This window comes from Acinonyx jubatus, chromosome C1 (assembly GCF_027475565.1).
Source record: "Acinonyx jubatus isolate Ajub_Pintada_27869175 chromosome C1, VMU_Ajub_asm_v1.0, whole genome shotgun sequence".
Taxonomy (NCBI): domain Eukaryota; kingdom Metazoa; phylum Chordata; class Mammalia; order Carnivora; family Felidae; genus Acinonyx; species Acinonyx jubatus.
This window is the reverse complement of record NC_069381.1, coordinates 162,486,726-162,510,378: the sequence shown is the minus strand read 5'-3', so window position 1 is coordinate 162,510,378 and position 23,653 is coordinate 162,486,726. Positions and strand designations below refer to the sequence as shown.

Here is a 23,653-nt window from a genome sequence, read left to right as displayed (position 1 = left end):
GTCCGGCACTTAACTGACTGAGCCACCCAGGTGCCCCCCATGTCATTTTCTTAATCATTTTTGGCACGCAGTTCTTCCTTTATAAGGGAGAGATCATAGTTTCTTTACTATGTCTGGAGTAATTAAAACAAAACACCCAGAATGCATCTAGAACTCTGCTGACAATGTCAGCCAGGTTAAAAATATCTTTTTCATAATCTCTCTTTTTCTTTCAAAGGTATTAAAGCATTCTGTCTGCCCACACATTCTGTAACTTGTGCAGCCCTTACAGGGATTATGGTTAGATTTCTATGGTTTGACCCTGTTCCTTACCTCTCTGCAGAAATGGGGCTGTGAGTGAGAAGAGTCACTGGTATTGCAAGATGTAGAGAGTATCTAAAGTCTTCTCATTTCTGAATAGCTCTACCTCTGATCATGCCTGAAATTCCATTACAAATCTATTTCTTGAAGGTATTTGGTTTTTATACTCCCTATTAAGATGCAAAATTTCTAAGTCCAAAGGAGACAGTGTAAGTAGTGGAAACGAGAAGAAGCTTTAAGCCATATAGACCTGAGTTTAAATACCAAATCTTCTGCTTTGCTGCCTTGGGAAAGTTATTTAACCTCTCTGAGCTTCAGTTGTTTCATTCATAAAATATCTTGGACGGTTGTTATAAGGCATACAAGTAATGTATGCAAAATGGTAGACAGTCAATGAATGGTGGTTGTTGTTCATGAGCCATTACATCAGCTAATCGAAACTACCCTAGGGTAGGTGCTCTGGGAGGGAAGAGTCAACCAGAATAGTAAAGAGGGAGAAAAAGGAAGGTAGGAAGGCCTTCAAAATATTTCCTGAATCACAGTTTATTTAGAGCAGGGTATCCATGAATTTGGATGGGGAAAAAAAAACAGAAGTCGTTATTTACACTAAGCTCTAATTGAAATGTAACATTTTCTTTTATTATATATATAGCCAACAAACGCCAGCAATATTGGCAGTATCTGTGAATCATCACCAAATTATATATATTTTATAACATATTACAGTTGTTGCAGGTATTTCAAAATATCATTTACACTAATTACTACTTTATATATTTTTAAGTGTTTATTTATTTATTTTTAGAAAGAGAGGGAGAGAGAGTGAGCAGGGGAGGGGCAGAGAGAGAGGGGGAGAAAGAATCCCAAGCAGGCTCCACTCTATCAGTGCAGAGCTCGACACAGGGCTCAATCCCATGAACTGCAAGATCATGATCTGAGCCGAAATCAAGAGCCTGATGCTTGGCTGACTGATCCATCCATGCACCCCATGACTACTTTAAAATTATGATAGATATTATTCCAGGATAATATGCTTATCCTGCTATTTAATACATTTGTTAAAAAGCACATATATTACTATGTCACAAAATTGCTTTTAAAAATATTTTGATAACAGTCTTTTAAGATATTTATCTGCTTTTGCAATGTTACTCATTTGTTTTATGTATTCTGAGAAGAGGTCTATGTAATCACCTCCCAAAGAATTGAAATGGGGATCCTAAAGAGATATTTGCACTCCCATGTTAATTGCAGTACTATACACAATAGCCAAGATATGGAAATAACCAAAATGTCTATTGGTGGATGAATGGATAAAGAAAATGTGGTATATTTATGCAACAGAATATTATTCAGCCTTAAAAAAGAAGAAAATCCTGCCATTTGAATTGAATGGATGGGTGGATTGGGTGGGCATTATGCTAAGTGAAATAAGCCAGAAACAGAAAGACAAATACTATATGATCTCACTTACATGAGGAATCTGAAATAGGGTTACAGAAGCAGAGGGTAGAATGTTGGGTAACAGAGGCTGGCAGTGGAGGAGATGGAAATGGGAGATGGTGGTCAAAAGGCACAAAGTTTTGGTTATGCAAGATGAAGAAGTCCTTGAGATCTACTGCACAGCATAGTGCCTATAGCTAACAGTCCTGTACATACATCATACATCAAAATTCACTAAGAGGGTAGACCTTATGTTACATGTTCTTTTTAAGTGTATAATGCAATACAAACGTTCTTTTTAAGTGTATTGTACACGTAAACAATTTTGTTAAAAGGTACATCTCATGTTAAGTGTTACCACGATGAACAAAAAAGTATACAGCCACACTGGGGAAAAAAAAAAAAAGAAGGATTCACCAGATGACCAAAGGGGCATGGGATGAAAATTTTTTAAATTTTGTCTAGAGCAAAAGCCAACTGGCTAGTGTAGCTAATCAGAGCCATCAGGAGTTTATCTCCTTTTCTGAGGTTTGTTGATAACAATAGACATTCTCATCATTCCAACCTTCTATAAAGAAAGCAAAGGGAATTGGAGATATCTCTACCTCTGCCTCTACATGTATCTATCTTTATCTATATATCTAAGTACTTTTTTCTTCTTATCTTTACATCCAACAGTGGTCACTGTGGACAAAAAAAAAAAAAAAAAAAAGAGAGAAATGTGTCACTGGAATGCATTACAAACAAAGTTAAAAAGAAAGGTTGCATTCTGGAAAACAGTGAGGAACTTCCTCAAAAACCTAAAAATAGTAGTACCATATGATCCAGTAATTCCACTTCTGGGTGTTTCCTCGAAGAAACTGAAAACACTATTTGAAAAGACATATGCACCCCTGTGTTCATTGCAGCATTATTCATGATAGTCAAGATATGAAAGCAACCTAGATGTCCATTGATGAATGACTGGATAAAGATGTGGTGTATTTACATGATGGAATATTACATAGCCATTAAAAATAAGAAAATCTTGCAATTTAGGATAACATGAATGGACCTAGAGGGTGCTATGTTAAGTGAAATAAGTCAGACAAAGACAAATACTGCATGATTTCACTTATATGTGGAATCTAAAAAACAAAGCAAACAAATAACAAAAACCAGAAACAGACTCATAAATACAGAGAATAAATGGGTGGTTTCCAGAGGGGGAGGGGATGAGGGAATGGGAAAATAGGTGAAGGGGATTAAGAGGTACAAACTTCCAGTTATAAAATAAATAAGTCATGGGAATGACAAGTACAACATAAGAAATATAGTGAATGATATTGTAAGAATTTTGTATGGCCACAAATGGTGACTAGACTATGGCTATCATTTTGTAATGTCTGTAAATGTTGAACCACTATGTTGTACGCCTAAAACTAATATTAAATGTCAACTGTACTAAAATTAAAAAAAAAGAGACTAAAAAGAAAAGTTGCTACTTTGTTTGGCCTTGAATATCATATCTATCTCTTTTGAGTGGGAAGGAAATATTAAATTAGTCCAACGGGGAGATGGGGAACAGAATGAGTTCATTATATTTTTATGAAACAGTTGAGATATCCAGTCTGTTCTTCCTGGTCCCCTCATCTGTAAGATGGTCGAATTATTTAGGAAATATTTTGGGGACTTTATGCCTGGCTCCCACAGTTTCTCCCTCTTCTTTTCTGTTTTTTTTCAGGTGTGTTTTAATTTGTCGGGGCTGAAAAGGATACTGAACACTAGTGACCAAGGACTCTCAAATGCTATGACTGAGAAGGCAGTAAAGCAAGGTAGGGAGAGTGAGGTATGGAACTGGGTGCAGAGAGAGGGGGAAAGAGAAGATACCAAGAAAATTCACGAGCACTCTGACCTGGAAAGAACCAGCTTGACTAGTGGCATCAGTCTTGTTTTTTTGCTCATATACTCCATGAAAGAATTCTGCAAGGTTCTTTTTGAGTTGACATCTAAAATTTTTTATCATAAATTTAAGTAGTTGGAAAGTACGTATTAGATAATGTCCTGAATATCATATCTGTGATTAAAATATATTTTCATCAAAACTTTGGAGCTGCAGATTTAGCTCATTAACTTTATGGAGAGTGTCCATCACATAAATTAATTGGCAAAGCTAGTCCTTATTGTCAAACTGTTCTGCCAAATTGGACTTGCTTTATGTCAGAAAAAAAATCTCACTTCATTTTTTAATTCAAAGAAGGGTGTTAGCATGCAACCCTTTGAAATCTTCTTGCTCCTGAATTCTGACTCTTAAGAAGTGAAGGAAGAGCATCTCACACTCATTACATGCCAAATAAACTATAGAACATATAAAGTTAAAAAAAAAAAGAGTGGAGGAAGAAAAGAAGGAAGTGAGGGGAAGGAAGAAGGAACAAAAGAGGCTCACAATGAGTTTTTCTCCTGCTTTCAATATGTTTCTGAATCTCTCTTGCCTTTCTCTCAAAGGACTCTCCCTCAGAAAGAAGCCATGGATGTTCTGACACCCCAGGACAATGCACCTGAGTAGGACCGTGGTGGGCGAAGGGTATGCTTTCCTTGCAAAGTAGAAAGAGAACTACTGGGGGAAAAAAGTCCTTGTGGCATGATCTTAGACAAATTAATTTCAGAAAAGAGGACTGAAGATTTAGCAGTTGATTCCCCAAAGTTATCGCTTCCCTTGGAAAGTCTTCATGCACCAGGGCAAGTGTACCCGTACCTCAACTTAAACACCCCTGAACTAGTTCAGCTCCATCACACTTATTGCAATTTGCCCCCAGTTCGTCTTGATATTAGTGGTGGAGACCAGAACAATCTACTGATCCTGAACTCTTTCCACCACTACGTCTGCCACTGCCCCAGCGTGCCTATCAGAATCCATATGGGTGGGTTCAAGCACTGTCGTCCCCTCCAATTAACCAAAGTTAGTGGATGATGATGATGATGATGATGATGGTGATGATTTTTCTCTGTAAACTCCACATGGTAAACCAGCCTTTTTGGTTTCACAAAACATGAATGCCCTGACTCTTTCTTTCTTTCTTAAAAAAAACAACAAAACACTGCCTTTGTTCTTGTGATCCCGCTGAGAAGGAGGGGGAACTTGACTTCCCATTTCCACGCAGTCCTTGTCATTGAGCAGCAGTGGGGAGTAACACCCCTTTGAAACACAGGAGTCGTTTATGTTTGGCACGCTCAGAGGGAGAAAACCTGAACAGATAGATCTCTTCCTTCAAGCCCTGCCTCTACACCCCACTGGAGTGGGAAGGGGAGGTCCCATCAGTGTGGTTGTTGGGCCAATTGCATTTTCCCCCATAGGCATGAATTTGCATGGAAATTGCTGCTTTGTGTTGGCAGGACTCTTCTAAACATTTCACCCAAAGAATTATACCCACCATGGGAGTTTGCCCTCTGGGTTGTATCTCTGTTGGACCAGGAAAGTGAAATTCCTCCGCAAGAAAGGGTTTGCCTCAGGAATTAGCAGCAGAACACTCCAGCAGATTTCATCTGTCTCCTGCGTTGTCTGTGTCCGCGGCCTGAATGGTGGTGTGGGGATCGTGGGGCTGAAAGGTGGGTTAGGATTTTGATCTTGCCTTAGGGACTGGAGGAAGTATTAAAGTATTTCCCCAAATTGTCCCCAACGGGCAGGCAAAGGTCCAGAGTATGCTCCAGGGTTGCTGGAGGAGTGAAGTGTGAGGACAGTAGGAAAGAAATCCAGGCAAAATTGTGCAGTGGCCGCCCAGTCTCTCTTCTCAGGTTCCTCGTCCCTTCCTTGTGGGGATTCCCACTGACTTCATGGCCCCTATCTTTCCTCACTTGTCTCTTGCTTTTTCAGGAAAATGCCTGACACCTGGTATCTACCCCTCAGGATGGACTGATGTTTGCCGATGCTTTTCCCTGGGGAACAGTCTCCCGCACTTCCATGGTGGAATGAAAAACTTGGCCTGAGGTTTTAGCCATCGTGAACAGGTAGGGAAGTTTTTCATTTTAATTGTATTTTTTTTTTTTTTTTTTTTACTAAATCTTCAGCATATAGGTGATCACCTACTCTCTCTTGATGCAAGATTGGCCCTGTTTTTGACATCTTCTTTCTGTGAAATGGCCAGAACTCAGGACAAATCCAGGAAATGTGGGATGAAAACACCTCTCAGTGTTGGCATAGAGTTGCATTGCTGAGGTGCTAGGTAAATATCTGCAGAATTCCCTCAGAGAGCTTCCAGTCACAGTCATGGTTCCTCAGACAGGTTAGAACCCCCAGAAAGTCCAAAGGGGCTTCTGGAACCACTCTCAGCTGACTCCAGAGAGGACTGGAATGTTAGCATGTTTACATTTGTGGAGAGGAACTGGGGGGCCTCTGGGAAGTGGTTGAACAGGAGAAGCTGAAGCGACCCTTTCACCTCAAGAATTTAAAGAGAAAAAGACCATATATGTATGAGGCAATATCAAATAGGAATAAAAAATAAATCCAAGTATGAACCTTTGAAATATTAATACATCTAAAGTGGCTTCAGGAGACAGAGGAGTCTACTAGGTGGTTTTTAATGCCAGGTTTAAAAATTTTACTCATTTTGATTTTCCATAAATTGCTGTGTTTGATCCGAGGGGTTGGGTCTTTTTATATAATCATGAAGTGGGATTTTGCTAAAAGGACAGCATTAGCGAAGGGAGCAAGGGTTTGGATGGAAGGATTAGGATGATGTGAGCCAGCACAGAAAAGGAGAAGGCAGAGAAAAAGCAGTAAGAGCATGTAAAGAAAGAAGAAGCTGACCTTGATTTTTGGGCACCACGCAGGGGTTGCAAACTGTCAGTCTTTAGGTCACACCTGCGTGTCAAGGGCACATGTAGTTTAAAAATAGGTAAAGATTGCCAATAACATTTCAAAACTGGCAGACTTCACATGAAAATCTGGGTTTTTGAGTTCTCTGGGAAAATCAGAGGAGCTGGCAACACAGACCACAATCCTATGTGGTAATAAGTGGGGTAAACTGAGAAGTGGCTGGCTCTTTCTGCTGGGAAGGAACACTACAGTTTGCAGGTGTACTCCTGATTGTCACACTCCAGATCACCTCACTCATTTACATCACCTGCTCTGCCTGTGTGGCACTTAGTTTGTAAGCTCTGGACTCAGACCATCTTGGCTGGGGGAAGAGAGACTGGGCATTGCCTGGCTTCCCGAGGGAATTGCTGGTCTCTGCTGATGTTCCTGTTGACTCCTCTGGTCAAAGTCATCAGTGTAAAGGACATTGACACTGGCTGCTCTACCTTGCTTTCATCACGACCTGCCAGACCAGGCTACCTTTTCCAAGCATAGCTCTGTAATACAGAACCTTGGGCTGGAGTCTCTGGAAGGCTAAGCCTTTAAATGAGGGAGGGTGTGGGCATGGGCTGTGTTGCTATACAGTATGTAAACCAATTTTGGAGTCAGCCTCTAGGGCACTGGGTGGCCTGAGTCAACAACTGTTATTATAACTCCCCACGTACCTCCCTCTGCTCGACACCCCTCGCCACCTTCTTTACATCTTCTATACTCCTGTGGTGTTGCTTTTCTTTCCATGTTTAGTCCATTAAATTATCATAATTAGGGACAAACTAATAAAATGCTAATGGGTACAGAAAAATAAGCAAATGGTACGTAACATCAGAGTAAGCAGTGAATAGTAATAGAGTATAATGTCAGGGGTACTCTCTGCATTGACTGGAGAGGAAAGGCAGGAAAGATGTTCTGTTGAGCATTAAAGGGATGGAGTTGTAGTCATTTAGAAAAACGTCTTCAAAAAAGAGGTCATACTACAGTTGAGTTGGTCAAGGGCTGCTGTTGATGTCTATGGATCTGAGAAGGCAAAGAGTGTGCATCACAGCGGGGTGTTAGAAAGCTAGGAAGACGTGTCATGACATCTTGGAGGGCCCATGTGGACAGCAGCCATGAGCTCTGTTGGACACGCTTAAGATCAGAAACTGGAGGGGTATCTGGGTGGCTCAGTTAGTTAAGCATCCAACTCTTGATTTCTGCTCAGATCATGATCTCATGGTCCAGGTTCATGAATTCGAGCCCCATGTTGGGCTCTACGCTGACAGTGCTGAGCCTGCTTGAGATTCTTTCTCTCCTTGTCTCTCTGCCCCTTCCCCCACCTCAAAATAAATAAATAAACTTTTAAAAAAAGATCAGAAACTGGAAATGGCGCTTTAGGGAAAGGACTTTTCCAACTTAAACACAAATACTGAATTAATAATTTTTATAATAATTAATGTACCAATGAGGCTGTGAGATGAATAATTTTTCTGAACTTTAAATAGTTCCAGAAGTGCTGTGAAAGGCAAATATGTAAATTATGTAGTATTCCAAGAGAATAATGCATCTGAGAAATGCGTCTGAGAATACACAGATATGAATGAGGTGAAAACTCAGACCCACATGCCTTGTTTACTGAGACATTTTATTGTCACATTCATGATGCTATGAATTCCATTATTTGGAATTGTTCTTTATCTGTTTACTGAGGTAGAGTTGACACAAATGTTACATTAGTTTCAGGACATTATTATTGTTTTAAATGAATATATTCCTGTTCCTCTGCATAGTAAGACACATTGGTCCTCCCTTACAGCAGAGGCCCATAATGGGTCAGGAGGCATTTCAGGAACTAAGATTACCCTGTCCAGGACACCCAAATTCAAATCCTGTCTTTACAATTTACTAGCTGTTAATCTTGGGGGATATTTATCTAAACACTCTAACCTAATTTCTCGAATGAAGATAACAATACATAGTACTTTGGGCTGCTGTGGAGGTTAAAGATAAATGTATAAACCACACAGTTTAATGTATGGGACCTAGTTAGTCTCAATAAATACTGACTTTTTATTATAATGGTAACAATTTGTGTTGCTATTCCAGAAACTGCTTTTGGAAGGTCCCAGATTCTCTTATGAGCCTATCAAGCTGTGTAGCATGAGACGAAGTGAGACTATGAGCACAGATGTGACTGCTGCCACCAATTTAATATCTTTTGACATCATGTCACCTTTGCAAAGCATTCATGACACTTATGTTTACTGAAGAACCCTAGTGGGTAAAGGTAGTGAAGGGAAAAGCAGAGATGGATATTTAGCACCAGGACTGCGATATCAAACAAGAGAGAAGACAGAGGCTCTTTGCAGCTCTCTAGGTGTACCTGGTAGAGAAGGAAGGCAGGAGAGAGCTGAGGTGCTGGGGGCTCCATGGTGCTGGGGAGTGGCAGCCTTGAATCCCTTACTGTGGTCTGAACTTCTACAGCCTAGAAGCTAAATAAGCCTAATTAAGCAAGCAGGCAAGCAACTTTTGCAACTGGGGGAGCTGGAAGGGAACCCATTGGCTGGGGGAGCTTTAAAAGAAAGAGACCAGGGAAGTGGCAGTAGCCTTGGCTGTGGCCAGCACTAGCTGTTTACATGTTCTCTTCTCCAGCATCAGTGGTGACTAGGGAAGGGCAGCAGGAGGAAACAGTCTAGAGCAGTAACACCTGCTGGAGTCAGTGGCACCTGACCCCCCAGTGAGAACGGCTCCAGCCCAGGGGGAGGGAGGTGCTGAGGTGTGCTCTGTGCTGATGAAGGAGACTTCCCCAGGCCCCTTTGAACAGAAATTTCTTCTAATGGTAGTAGATTTTCTTCTAACCAAATTTCTTTGTGATTCATGTGGGCAATATGCTGCAAGTGGGGGAGTTGGTGCAGCTTATTGGGCAGTCTAAATTTCCTCAGCTTTCTGAATGGTGCTTAAAACGTGAAAATGCTGACCTGACCCGCTAAAAGGTGCCCTGAGAATCAAGTACAAGTATTAGAATGGACATACTTTTGAGATTTGTCGGGTACTGAGAGCTGTATTGGCTGGTCACCCCTCTCCTACTTTCCCTGCCTCCGTCTCCTCTGCTTCACTATAAATGCAGTGATGATTCCCACCTGTGAGTTCAGACCAGCTCCAGTACCTGGGTCCAACTGGAGGGTGGGGGAGGGGAAAGAATATAATCTAGATTATTAAGAAACTCCTTCCCACTGGAAGCAGGTGTATCTCCACGGACTCACATTGAGGAGTGCCAAGTGCGACTTCTGGGCTTCTGTGTCCTTCTCTCCTAGGGTGTGCTTGTATGTTCTCAGTTTGTCCCAGCAAATTCATTTGCCACGCGTGTGCATCCTGAGCTGTGCTCTGAGGGCTGTCTAGTGTATCCCCTCCCATCCCCTCTGCTGCATCTGGCCACAGAACAGAAGACAAGGATGTGTCTGTGTGCGCCTGGGCTCACTCCCTGCCCGGCCTGCGTTGGCAGTGGCTCTGCTCCTCCTTCAAGGGGCTCACCTTCTGTTTGGTGGCCCTCTCTTATAGCCACCCCGACAGCTCTCTATGTCAAAACCCCCTGAGAGACAATTGCCACAGGCCCCTTGCCCTTGACCCAGCAGGCCCAGTGTTAACTCCTCCCTCAGCCTCACTTGGCAGCACAGTGGGTCCCAGGTCAGTTTTCTTTAACCCCGTCCCCTTCGTTGAAAATACTCTTTTCATGAAACTCTCCATTTCCCTTTCTTGCATGCATCTCTTTTCTTCCAGGACCACGACTATCCATCACCTGAGCCCTGGGAGCCCTAGATGTGGTTCCCCTAGCCACAGGGTTATCTGCCTCCACCGTCTCTGTCAGTCCAGGGGCTAGCTGCCTAGTTGCTCTTCTGTAAACCAAAGACTGCTTGCCTGACCTGTGTGCAGTCCCTCCCCCAGAGTGTTGGCTGCTTGTGCAGAAGTGTACAGACAGATCTCCTACAGCTGCCGCTGAAGCCCTCAGACCCCTAACACTCGATTGCCATCTGCTTCTCTAGAGGTTCCCTGCCCTGCAGATCAGATCAGACAGCCTCACACCCATCTCAGTGCCCTCATCATAAGGGCTGAGACCACTGCACCCGCTCCTCCGTTGCATGCCTCCCCGCCCCCCACCCCCAGCCTAGTCTAGCCCCCAGTCTGTCTTCTTCCATCCAACTATTTCTCCTGCCCCCTGCCCTCCCTTGTCTTAGTGAGCCTGTGTCACCAATGGCATGAACCCTCCTCCCCTGAGCTGTGAAGGAGAGCTGTCTTCCCGAGGCTTCCCACTGAAATAACACAGGCAGAGTAAGAGCTTTGCTGATGCAAAACGTGACCTCTGAAACTGCCCTTGAATTTGGAATGAAGATTTAAGAGGCAGAGCTGAAGAGTTAGACTGTCTTTCTCAAAAATCTGAAGCATTTTCCAGGGAGAATACGCATATCATATTTTACATCACCTTGATTTGGTATAATAGTATGTGTTTCTGAAAATATTTTCCTGAAGTTTATGGAACCAAATAAAAATGTATAATAAATATAAAAGTATAAATGTGTACATATAGTAGTCTTTTAGAGTATACTGTTAATGTATATTTTCTCCTTATCCAAGTATGATTGTATGATTATGTGCTTTTAGTCAATGAAAGCTATCAGGGCAAACTATACTGTACCTTCTCAGCTAAGGAGCATTAGCTCACCACACTGCATCTGTGGTCAGCAACGAACCCTCCACCTCCCTAACTTGAGTGGAGGGTATTCATCAATGCCTGTGTTTACTTTGTACCACTTAATCTAAAGAATATGTTTAATCTCTAATTGATGATATAAAGCCACCAAGGGATAGTTCTGGACTTGCTGCAAAGAAACACAACATCCTGGGTGTTTGTGACTGGAGGAAATGTCAAGTAAGTGGTTGGGAATGAACAGTCAGTTAGGGATGGGTGAGAGGCCTTTGCCATCTTGAGGAAACTCAAAAACATTCCTGTAGCCTGGGAGGGTCATCCAAAAATGATAGCCATGGTAGCTGGAAGAAACAAGGTAAGAGACTTCTCATGACTTGAAGGGGGTTGAAGAGAACGAAGGGAGGGTCTGTCTGTGGATGGTGACATTGGTATGTTATTCCTTATTCTATAAAGAGACTATGCTCTAAGCACCGGGTCCAGCCACCCTGCCCGTTTCCAGCATGGTACCCAACCTCTGTGCTAAAAAGACTCTAGGAACCATTTCTTTTCTGCTCTTTGTAACAGTTACCCTGAATATATTCTGGTAAATGAAACAAAGGGAAAAAATGGACTTTCTATCTAGAGCTAGCTACAGCTATGCAAAAGAGGCCAAACAATGCTAGCTACAGCTTTGCAAAAGAGGCCAAAATAAGCAGCTGTCATGCATTTATCAAATTCAGGACTCTCTCAAGTATTAAATCAATCCCATCAAAACAGTTTTATTGCTGATGGATGAATGGATTGAAGTAGATGTATAGCTTTAAAAGGGCTTGCCATTTGGAGTAGAAAACTTGCTGTGAGGCCCAGTGGCTTGGTGCCACTCTCTCAGAGCCCAACAGTATTTACTGAGTAGGTTCCAATTCTGTTGCTCCTGGGCTTACTTTTCTGAATTGTGCTATTTTAAGAGTATTCTATTTTCCAAGAACTTCAGATCAAATTCAGAACATTTCCGTAATTCTGGTGCATTGTAAATAGCCACGGTCATTCACTCAAAATCATTACATGTCTAGGCCAGTGCTTACCCAGGTTAGTTTTTTGGTGACTATAGCAGAAGGAATAGTATCTGGGTCTAATTGTATTATAAATTATTTTACTGTTTCTCTAATTAGCAATTTGACTCTGTAAACATGGTGACACAGTGGAGTCTCTCATTGTAATTATTGCTGAAATTAAAAAAAAAATTTTAGTGTTTATTTATTTTTGAGAGAGAGAGAGAGAGAGAAAGGCAGAGAGAGAAGGAGACACAGAATCCAAAGCAGGCTTCAGGCTCTGAGCTTCCAGCACAGAGCCCAACGCGGGGCTCAAACTCACAAACCGTGAGACCATGACCTGAGCCGAGGTCAGATGCTTAACTGACTGAGCTACCCAGGTGCCCCTATTGCTGAAATTTAAATGGAAGGCCCTGTTTTATGTATAAAGACAAGCAAAGCGTAAGTTGTGTTTCTTTCCCGGAAACAATGATGAGTTTACATTGATCTACTTATTTTCTTTCACCTGTCTTCATGCTGTGTAGTAAGTGGCTGGGGTTTGTGAATTTATCTGGGACACAGTGGCTCAACCAAGTCTAGCAGCTTCAAAGAGCCAGGCTCTGTTCCCTTGATTTCTTGGGTCTCTAGGAGTGTTTGTATTTCCAAGGGACCGGCAAACTGAGTAGTAAACAACAAGTGGGCAACAAGAAACCAACTGTCACCTGTATGGTCATCTGTATGGAACAGCTTCTCGTTAGACCACTACACCTTCAGTATCTTTAAAAGGACATTCAAAGGACTTTTCTGAGGAACTTTAATGTGGGAATTAATTTGTGATAATGAGCAGAATTCCCCAGTATGAGAAGAATTCTTATAGCACATTTGTTCATTATGGAAGTGTTTCTTTTATTAGCTCAAAGAAACCAAAAGATTTAACCTCCCTACACTTGCTAATCGCAGAAGCATGTTATTCAGAGTTGAGAATACTACAAAGTACTTGTCAGCTCCCTGAAGATAGGTAGAAGTGAGTGAATTTAAACAGAACAAGACAAGGGAAAGGGCTTTCTCATTGGAGAAATTGGTGGACGTTGAAATGAGCTACTTTTAGAAGACTATGGAGTTTTTTTTTGGTTTAAAGACCTTTAAAAATAGGCATAGATCCCTATTGGTCTGTAGTTTATTTAATTTATAGACATAAAGGAATGGACTAGAGCAGTGCTTTTTTTAAAAGTTTGTTTGTTTATTTTTAGAGAGAGAGTGTGAGCAGGGCAGGGGCAGAGAGAGAGACGGAAAGAGAGAATCCCAAGAAGGCTCCGCACTGTCAGTACAGAGCTGGACACGGAGCTCGATCCGACAACCCACGAGATCATGACCTGAGCCAGAATCAAGAGTCAGATGCTTAACCAGCTGAGCCACCCAGGTTCCCCTAGAGCAGTACTTTTCACCTTGTGCTCAGTGAAAGGTTTCTCAGGGTTGGGTGGGAGAAGGTCAAGTGGAGGCTGGGATGAGCTGGTCAGACACAGGCACATGCCTCTTCTGTGAGGCATGTGCTACTAAACCCAGAAGAGATACAATCTTCATCTAGTTATTTAGTTCCAAACTTTAAATTCAGGCAAGGGATGATCAGGAAGCAAATATTAATGGCTATAAAGCATTGAAAATTCACTTTGGAATGAGAGCATTTCTTCTTTAAATATTGTGGCTAAGAGAACTCTCACCAAGTTTTAGTGTATGTACATTAGAGATCTCATACAAAGAGGTCACTGTGTGTGGCTTATAGTAGGAACTAAATAAATGTTGAATGAATGGGTGCAGAGGAAAGCAGATATAGCAAAACACATTTAGCTTATTTATTACTTGAATATTATTGGTAGAAGAAACATTGAACGTATTTGTTGTGTAGAAAAGGGGTCAACATATCTTTTGTTCTGTAAGTATTCAGTTTTGTGGGTCACTCTATCAATGTTACAACTACTCATTTCTGCCACTGTAGCATGAAAACAGCTACAGGTAATATGTAACTGAATGGACGTGACCGTGTTCCAATAAAACATTATTTGGAAAAATCAGCATCATGTCAGATTTGGTGGGGGGCCGTAGTTCGGTGACCACTAGTGTGAAGCACAGATATGATCAAACCTCTCAGCTTCAAGGTATTTTGTGGGTAATGAATAAGAATATTAGGTGTTAGTGGTGCCTCATTGGTTCAGTCAGTTAAGCGTCCAACTCTTGATTTTGGCTCAGGTCATGATCTCACAGTTAGACAGAGCCCTGAGTTGGACTCTGTGCTGACTGCATGGAGCCTGCTTGAGATTCTCTCTCTTACTTTCTCTGCCTCTCCCTGATTGTGTGTGTGTGTGTGTGTGTGTGTGTGCATGCACACATGCACTGGCTCTCTCTCTCTTTCAAAATAAGTAAATAAACTTAAAAAAAGAATATTAGGTGTGAGTATCATCAGTAATAGTGGCTAATTGTTGGATCAACATTTTGTGTAAATTTCTATTTCAGGATAGCCGAATAGAAAGCAACTGCATGTATATGTGGACAAATGTTCATTTCATTTTGCTATCATTCAGCAAACTATTTCTTTCTCCTATTTAAGCTCCTGTAAGGTGCCTCTAATAATAGAATATTAGAAAAAATATGTATTTAACAGAATAAAAAGTCTTATTTATGAAAAGCTTTGTGTGCCATAGATGCAGAATTTTTAACCTATGGAATTGATTCCTTTTCTTTCTTTAAACAAAAATTTTTAAGCTTATTTATTTTGAAAGAGAGAGCACAAGTGGGGTGGGGCAGAGAGAGAGGAAGAGAGAATCCCAAGCAGGCCTTGCACCATCAGTGCAGAGCCTGACACTGGGCTTGAACTCATGAACTGTGAGATCATGACCTGAGTGAAAACCAAGAACAAGATGCTCAACTGACTGAGCCACCCAGGCACCCCTAATTCCCTTTCCTTAACACTGATAAAACCTTTCTTTAGGAAGGACCCAGTAGTAATGGAACCAGATAAAGTCAGTGTATTAATGGTAGGCAATCCAACATGACCAAAATGCAAGATGTTGAACACAGCAGAAACAAAAATGGCTGACTCATAAATCGGCACGGATTTTGTAAATGTCTCATGTACTACAAAGCGACTCTCTTTATGGAAACCCTGACATATTTATTCTCGTCCTCTCTCTGTCTCTATCTCTATCTCTGTCTGTCTTTTCACACACACACACACACACACACACACACACACAGAATTTTGTATAATTACTGGCACTTTTAAAATATTTTATTATTATGGCATCTCAATACTTATATTGATTACAATAATTGCATTAGTTCAAATCATTTCAAATTTGAACTACTTTATAAGAAGATTAGGACATTAATTGTTGTGGAATTAGAACTATAAAAGGAAGCAATCTTTATGCAGGGTGGATTTACGATATAATACTAATTATGTCATTAACCTTACCTGTAGAACCATTAACATGGTCAAAAAAAATCCAGGAAGTATAATATTTCAGTGCACAACATTTGTTAGAAAAACAATTTATAGCTAACTTGGAATAAATATCATTATGCAAATTCTTTTTTAAAAAATATCTGATAAGTAGCAAGAAGATAATTAATACAAACTTGCATGGCTGGATCTAGAAAATATCTGGAAATTTAGCAAACTTGGTCCTGGGATTTGTGTGGCCCTAAGTAAATCTTTTAGCCTTTACCTCAGATTTTCCATTTATAATGCAGGGTGTCATTTTTTAGAATCACAAATGTAAGATAATGAGAAATTAGGTGAATTTATCTGACGATAAGCTTTTATTTTTATTTTGTGTTATTTTTACTAATAATGTTCCTGAAACTCAGATGAAATGATTTGTTTATGGTCTCATAGCTCACCGGAGCTTTAGGGGTGCAGGGGGTGCTTTTCTATGCCAGTGTGGCCTGACCTTGACTAGAATGGGGATTTCTTGGTGAAAGCAGGTGGTCCAGGCTGGGGTGGTGAGATCATTTACTCAATAGTCTCATCTGGCTTCCCTCTGGCTCCACCATCTCTACAGTTCTCCCTGAATTCAGCCTTCTCTGGCAGAGCTGGAGAGACAGCGGGGAGGTTCTGTCATAGCTGTTCATGTGAGGCTGGTGCCTTGGAGTCCATCTCAGAGAAACAGAAGCCGTTTCTGGCTTCTGTTCTGTAAAACAAGATGACGGTAAATAGGACGTTCTGGGAAACTGACGGTTCTGTTTCTTCCTTGTGTCTGGCACTGTGCTACTGCTCTCGGTTGTCACCAATTATGCATGCCCTGCACATTTTTTTAAAGGCTTAGACAAGAGCACAGCAACGTATGTTGTTCTCTAAGATAATGCACTTTCTTGGAGTAAAATCACCAGATTTTGGGTGAAGAGACCCGGTCCCAATTGTGGTTCTTCTACCCCAGATCTTCTATTATTTGCAGCCTTGGGCTCATCGCCTGGCCTCTGAGCCTCGCCTGTAAGGAGGGGATACTGCTATCTACCTTAAGGTATAGTGGTAACGAGAAAGAGAAATCCCAGCTCCACCATTTCTTAGTGGCAAGTGATGGAGGGAAAGTTACTCAACCTCTCAGTGCCTTGGTTTTCTCATCTATAAAATGAGGATAATTACATAATATCTACCTCATAGGGTTGTTGTGAAGATTGAGTCACTACATGTGAAACACTTAGAGCAATGCCTAGCACATAGCACGCATCAATATATGTTAGCTATTCCAATTACAGTTATAATATAAAACTGCTTTGAATAAAAGAACTAAATTAACGTAAATAATTATTTATTAGTGCCCAAGTAAGAGTTGGCTTTAAATGCATTTCTCAGAGTGTGGGAATCCATCGATACTTGGTAGAAAGGACTTGTTCCAAATATTACATTCTCTCCATTTTCCTTTTCGTTTCTTTTTATTGTGGCTGATTTTTCTTCTCCTTATCTTCAATTTCTCTTCCATACTCTGGGAAATGAAAAGTGATCTTGAAGGGAGAAGATGAAATTCTTTCTACTCCTCAGAAAAAAGAGGCTATAAAACTGCAATATAATAATGCTAACAATAAAAATAATATGTAGTCAAATCTGCAAGCAGCAAAAACAAACTCAGCTCGGCTTTGTTTTTTGGTGTGGCTGATGAAAGCCTGCAAGTTTGTTCAGTGAGTTGTAGGAAGCAGAGCACAATTCAGGTTGTAAGGCATCCCTGCAGTCCAGTAAAATTGTTGAGACTGGGTGGGGGAGGGCTTTATCAAATGTTTCTCTCCCATGTATTTGTAAGTTTGAAATGACACAGGCTTATTAGGTAAATAGATTAAAAATGTGTTCCACTGTGAATGATCTATTGTCTGGGACAAACATTCTGCACATAGACTATTAGGATACTAATCTGAAGAGTGGGTGTTGTAAAGGCGGACAATGGTAAGGATGTGGGTTATGTGTTATTGAGGCGACTGGGTGGTGACTAGGAGGCATTTGAGTAGATTTCCTATAAGTTCCTCATGTGCTTCTGTCTGATTTACACAGCTGGCTCCTTGGAGGGGGACTCTGCAGGACACTGCTAGCTGTCTATAAATAACGAATGGTTCTACAGAGAGAAGAGGACTCTAAGACCACCAGATAGTGGTTGATATCCACTGCCGCCTCTACCCCAATCTGTCTATTTCTGTCTCATCTATTTCTGTCTATCCATTATCTATCCAACCATCAATCATCTGTTATCTATCTATCCATATATATCAATCAATTATCTATCATCTATCACATTTATCTATCCATCTATTAACTATTTATGCATCCACCCATCATATGAATTATGTATGTATGTATGTATGTATGTATGTATGTATGTATGTATCTATCTATCTATCTATCTATCTATTACCCTTCCATTCATCTTTCCATCTATGATCTCAGATTAAATTGAATTCAAAGACACTGTTGCAGCGCACCTGGGTGGCTCAGTCATTAAGCATCTGACTTCAGCTCAGGTCATGACCTCACAGTTCATGAGTTCGAGTCCCACATTGGGTGACCTGGAGCCTCGCTTCAGGTGGACATGAGCCCCGCTTCAGGTAAGCATGTCCCACGTCAGATAAAACACAAACCCTGTTTGTGAGCCCCACTTCTTTCTCTTTCTGCTCCTTGCATACTGGCGCCCTTTCTCTCTCAAAAAACAGAACAAAACAAAAAACCAAGACACTGTTGCAGGAATTGTCAAGAATCCACATTAAGTGAGGGGATACTGTCTTTTTTTTTTAATATGAAATTTATTGTCAAATTGGTTTCCATACAACACCCAGTGCTCATCCCAAAAGGTGCCCTCCTCAATACCCACCACCCATCCTCCCCTCCCTCCTACCCCCCCATCAACCCTCAGTTTGTTCTCAGTTTTTAAGAGTCTCTTATGTTTTGGCTCTCTCCCTCTCTAACCTCCTTTTTTTTTTTTCTTCCCCTCCCCCATGGACTTCTGTTAAGTTTCTCAGGATACTAAGTGTCTTAATCCACATTAAGGACAAACTGTGAAATGGATTTAGACAGTCTCAGTGGACTGGAATATCAATAGTTTAGTGGAGAAATCCCTCATCTGCAAATTAAGAAAGTCCTCATTAAAGCTATGTGACTTAGCTGATAAGAACAATTTCAGAAATTATACTGAGTTTGAGCAATAGTATACATATTTAAATTCCCCCAAGAATGTGTATATGCAGAGAAGAGCAACAATGGCCTATTGTACCCATAATCTGTGCATTAAGGAGCCCCTCAGTGCACGTTTACACAGCAGACCATGGCCTGACTTCAGTGGCAATGAGCTGTGGACTGAACACTCATTGAGGGCTCCCAGGCACTTTCCCTTGCTTGGTAGTAATAGTGCCAGTGGAACCGTTACATGTACTTAGGATCCTAGTGTAACAAGCAGGATGAAATGAATGCATTTCTGCCTTTACTGCTACAAAGTTATTTTTTCCTTTAAAGGCTCATTTCTATTGGCATTAACTAAACACAAGAATTCCCAGAAATCTAACTTGAAAATGAGAGTTGAAATCTATGTGAACAATGTTTTTCAGAATTGAGTCATGTTATAATATACTATATATCATGTATTGTCAAATATTGCTTTGGTCTGCAGACATAATTAATATAATCCAGCCATTAATAGTATGATATATGATCCAGGGACCTTAAATATAACAAAATGCAACTAATATTTATCTCTAATGTGCTATAATCTTTATTCACATCACAAAGCATTAACAAAGGGTATATTCTTTAATGCTACACTCCCAAGGGTTTATTTGAACTTTTTTTCTGGTTTAATTAGCTTATTCATTTTAATTAGAGTACAGTGCAACATTTACATGGTGTTTAATCTGAAAGCTAATCCTGTTTTCTTAAAAGATTAAGTACAGTAATAAATATAAAATAATGGTGGCTGTATCTCATAGGACTGGTACTTTGGCTACATGAACAACTTCTACTGGAAATTGAAGAAACATAGATTTTCTCTAGTATTCTTTCATTAAGACATAAATGCCACAAGAATGGTTTTCGAACTAATTAAGAGCTTCCACAAAAGCCAGATTCCTACCCTGCCCCCTGACTCATGGATGGTCATACTTTTTGGATTTGAGGAGGAACTCCCATCTTACAGCCTGTATTCGTGTGTTTAAGCTTTTCTTTCATGCCCCCGCTGAAATTCTCCCCTCTCATGCCCAGTGCATCAGTGCATCCTGATGAGGGAGTCAGACCTTTTTATAGAGACAAGCATGTTTGGCACTGGCGTTCTTCCCCAGCCCAGCTCCTGCCTTTGCCTTTGGCAAATTCGTCACCCATGTGCGCAACCTGTATAGTGAGCACCCTGTCCCTCAGTTCCTTGACCTCCACATCGATAATGACTTTCTCTTCCACTCGGAAGTCACTCACTTCCATGGTCAGAATCTAGACTCGCCATGGCCATAGACTGCACTGCTTTGAAGTCCTTTACTCAAACGTGCTACTCTTCAACCCCTACTTCTTCTCCTTCCTGCTTCTGCTACAGCAGTACGTGGCTAAGACTTCTAGTCCATCAACTTCTCCACTTCCTCCTATCTTTAGTTTCTTCCCAATCTGCTTAAATTTCATGGTCATTTCAACCTCTTTCTTGCAAAGGCCATTGGTCCCCTTGCCTGACTCATTCCGTAATAAAACTATATTGGATGACCCCAGTCATTCACTCACCTTCCCGGTGTCCATTCCCAAACAAAATCTTTCCCATCACTGTTCAAATGTGCGTTTGTATCCCCTGCTTAAAAGAGCTCTCCCTTAGCTTCACCTTCTCGTCAATGGCCTCTTTCATCGTGAAGAGTCCGAGAAGACTTGTACATACATAATTATTTCACTTCCTCACTTCTTATCTGCTCTCTGTCCAGTTCCAATTTGGTTTCACCCTCACCTCCCCACCAAAATTCATCTTACTAAGGTTGTCAATCACTTTCATGTTATCAAATTTAATTGACACTTTTTAGTCCACAGACCATCCTACCTCACAGCGGCATTTGTCAGAACTGTCAATTACTGCCGTTTTGAAACACTTTTTCTCTTGGCTTCAGCAACACATTTAACTTCTACTCCCTCCTTTCTTTCCAACTCTATCTTGGGAGCTTCTCCTCTTCTTCTCTCCGAACTCTATGTAGAATATCTCAGAAATTGGTCCTGGGCTCTCTTTTTTTCTCAGATTCTTGAGAAATTTCATTCAAAAGCTCCTAAAGATCAAAAGACCCATCTATTTGGAAAACACAAGTCCACAGAAAGACTTGTACATAAATGTTCATAGCAGCTTCGTTCACAGTAGCCCCAAACTGGAAACAACCCCAAAGTCCATCAATGGGTAAATGGATAAACAAATGTGTTATTTATATAATGGAATACTACTCAGCAACAAAAAAGAATGAAAAACTGCCACACACACCATGGATGAGTCTCAAATGCATTATGCTAAGTGAAAGAAGGCTGAATAAAGAGTATATACTAGATGATTCCATTTATTTAAAATTTTAGAAAATGCAAGCTGATCTGTAGTGACAGAAAGCCAATCAGCATTGCTTGAGGCTATGGGCAGAGGGAGGGATGGACTGCAAAAGAGCATAGGGAAACCTTTTGGGGTGATGGAAGTGTTTTGTATCTTTACTGTGCAGTGGTTTCATAGAGGTATACAGTAGTCAAAACTCAGGAAATTGAGCACATTAAATAGGTGCAATTTGTTATACGTTATACCTCAATAAGGTTGGCTAAAATCTATCTGCTGACAAGGCTTGCATTTCTGTCTATAAACACAGATCTCTCTTATGAGCTTCAGACTGTGGATCCAAGTATTCATGTGATATCATAATTTTTATATTTCATAGTCATTTCAGACTCAAGTATAAACCTGAACCCCCAGGGTGCCTGGGTAGCTCAGTCAGTTAAGCGTTCAACTCATGATTTCAGCTCAGGTCATGATCTCACAGTTCACGAAATTGAGCCCTGTGTCATACTACCAGTATGGAACCTGCTTGGGATTCTCTCTCTTTCCCTCACTCTCTGCCCTTCCCCTGCTCGTGTGCTCTCTCTTTCTCTCTCCCAAAATTAATAAATGAACTTGGAAAAAAAGTAAAATAACACTGAACTCTGGATTTATTCTCCCATAGGCTTCCCCACCAACACCTAGATAAATTGCTATCTTAAGGAGACCTCAAAATACAGTGGCTTAAATTAAATAGGATTTTATTTCTGTCTCCCAGGACAATCTAGAGATAGGGGAACCATTGCCTGTAGTGTGACTCTACCTTCCTAATCCCAAGACTCCATTTCCGGTCCTAAGAGTGCTCCAGTTCTCTTCCAGTCCCAGCCAGCAAGGGCAGGGAAAGGGTCAAAGAAACACTTGCACGTTTCTTTTTCAGAGGCATAACTTAGAAGTGTCAAATGGCCATACTTCACAACAAAGGAGGTTGGGAAACATTATCTTTATGAGATTATATATATGTTCAGCTAAAATTTTATTTCTGTGGTAGAGGGCAGAACTGATGTCAAGAAACAGAGCTTCTGGCTTCCTTGAGGGCATGTGGAGACCTGGGCAAATATGTTTTTGTGGGACTCCATCTATTTATGCAATTTGATTAAAAATGTGTTGCAAAATCCACAGCCTATGTGAAGTTAAGTGATTTGTTCATGGAGATTTAGATAATGGGCATAGTATAGAAGACATACTTACATATTTGTGTATTGTCTAATCAGCGTACATGTCTAAGCATCTCTTTATGTTCTTTATCGTTAATTGCGTTATTCCTGGCTGATTTCATATTTCCCATGCAATAAAAAAGTAGAAATACTGTTATTACAATGACATGGCTTTCCATAACTTTTTACATTGAAATAGTATACATCTTATTGTTGCGGCAGTAACTAATACCATTTATTTTAATGCTGGTTATATCGCTACTCATGATATGACATCATCTACCTTGCCACCCTTGAATACTGGCTTCCAGTGATCTCAGATTGTCCTGTGCTTCCTTGATGACTACAAATGTAAGTCTTACCCGAGTATGTGGGAAAAGACAGTTATTTTCTTGTAGTTTAAAATTTGTCATTCTTAAATTTATGGCATAAATGTGGAACAACACATCTTCCAGCCATGCCTTTTCTTGAACTCTTCAGGTTGGAGTCACTGCATTCACAGAATGTGATCTCTTACAGTGTTGACTGCATGTCTGTAGGGCACAGGGATGAAGGATCCATGGGCAGAGAGGAGCAGTCCATTTGCAAAAGGAATGTCCGTTCTTCATCCAGCACAATTTAAGATTGACCTGAGACAGTATGGTATCACCACATCCATTGAGGGCAAGAGAAGACATTGCCTGGAAGGGTGTATTGACAGTGGGGAGCAATGGTCTTGAAAGCCCTCAGAGGGGATACACACTCCTCTGGCCTTGAGATGTCTTTTTTTCCCGCCCTCCTTGGTGCAGGCCCTGGGATGCAGGCTGCTTTCCTCTGTAAAAGCAACCAGCAGCCACATTTCACCCTGCTGTTCTTTTCTCCAGAAGATAGCTATAGAGTGAGATATGGTGTTCTCAACCTACTGACTCCCAGCTGACTTTGAGTTTAAGCATCCAGTACCCTTAATGAGAAAGGTATGGGATAACAAGAGGAAGGTGTAAGCTTTCAGAAAAAAGTTGCTGAGTTCTCATCGTCATGGTTCCTAGGATAGATACTGTTCCTTTAGAGTACTGTAACTGGAAGGACTTTTGGACTCTTACTCTCAGTTTTAATTTCTTTTTTTTTAAAAAAATTAATTTATTTTGAGAGAGACAGAGACAGTGCGAGTGGGGGAGGGACAGAGAGAGAGGAGACAGAGAATCCCAAGCAGGCTT

The 23,653-nt window shown here is 40.9% G+C and overlaps 1 long non-coding RNA gene across 1 annotated transcript in view; it reads left to right on the top strand.

Moving 5' to 3' along the window:
• The first annotated feature begins 267 nt into the window (after nt 1–267).
• LOC113598169 (uncharacterized) overlaps nt 268–23,653 on the top strand; it is a 92,809-nt gene continuing 69,423 nt past the window's right edge. The window contains exons 1-4 of the long non-coding RNA XR_008295457.1: nt 268–450; nt 3,467–3,557; nt 4,228–4,306; nt 5,594–5,727. This is a non-coding gene — a long non-coding RNA (uncharacterized LOC113598169). The remainder of the gene's footprint in view (nt 451–3,466; nt 3,558–4,227; nt 4,307–5,593; nt 5,728–23,653) is intronic.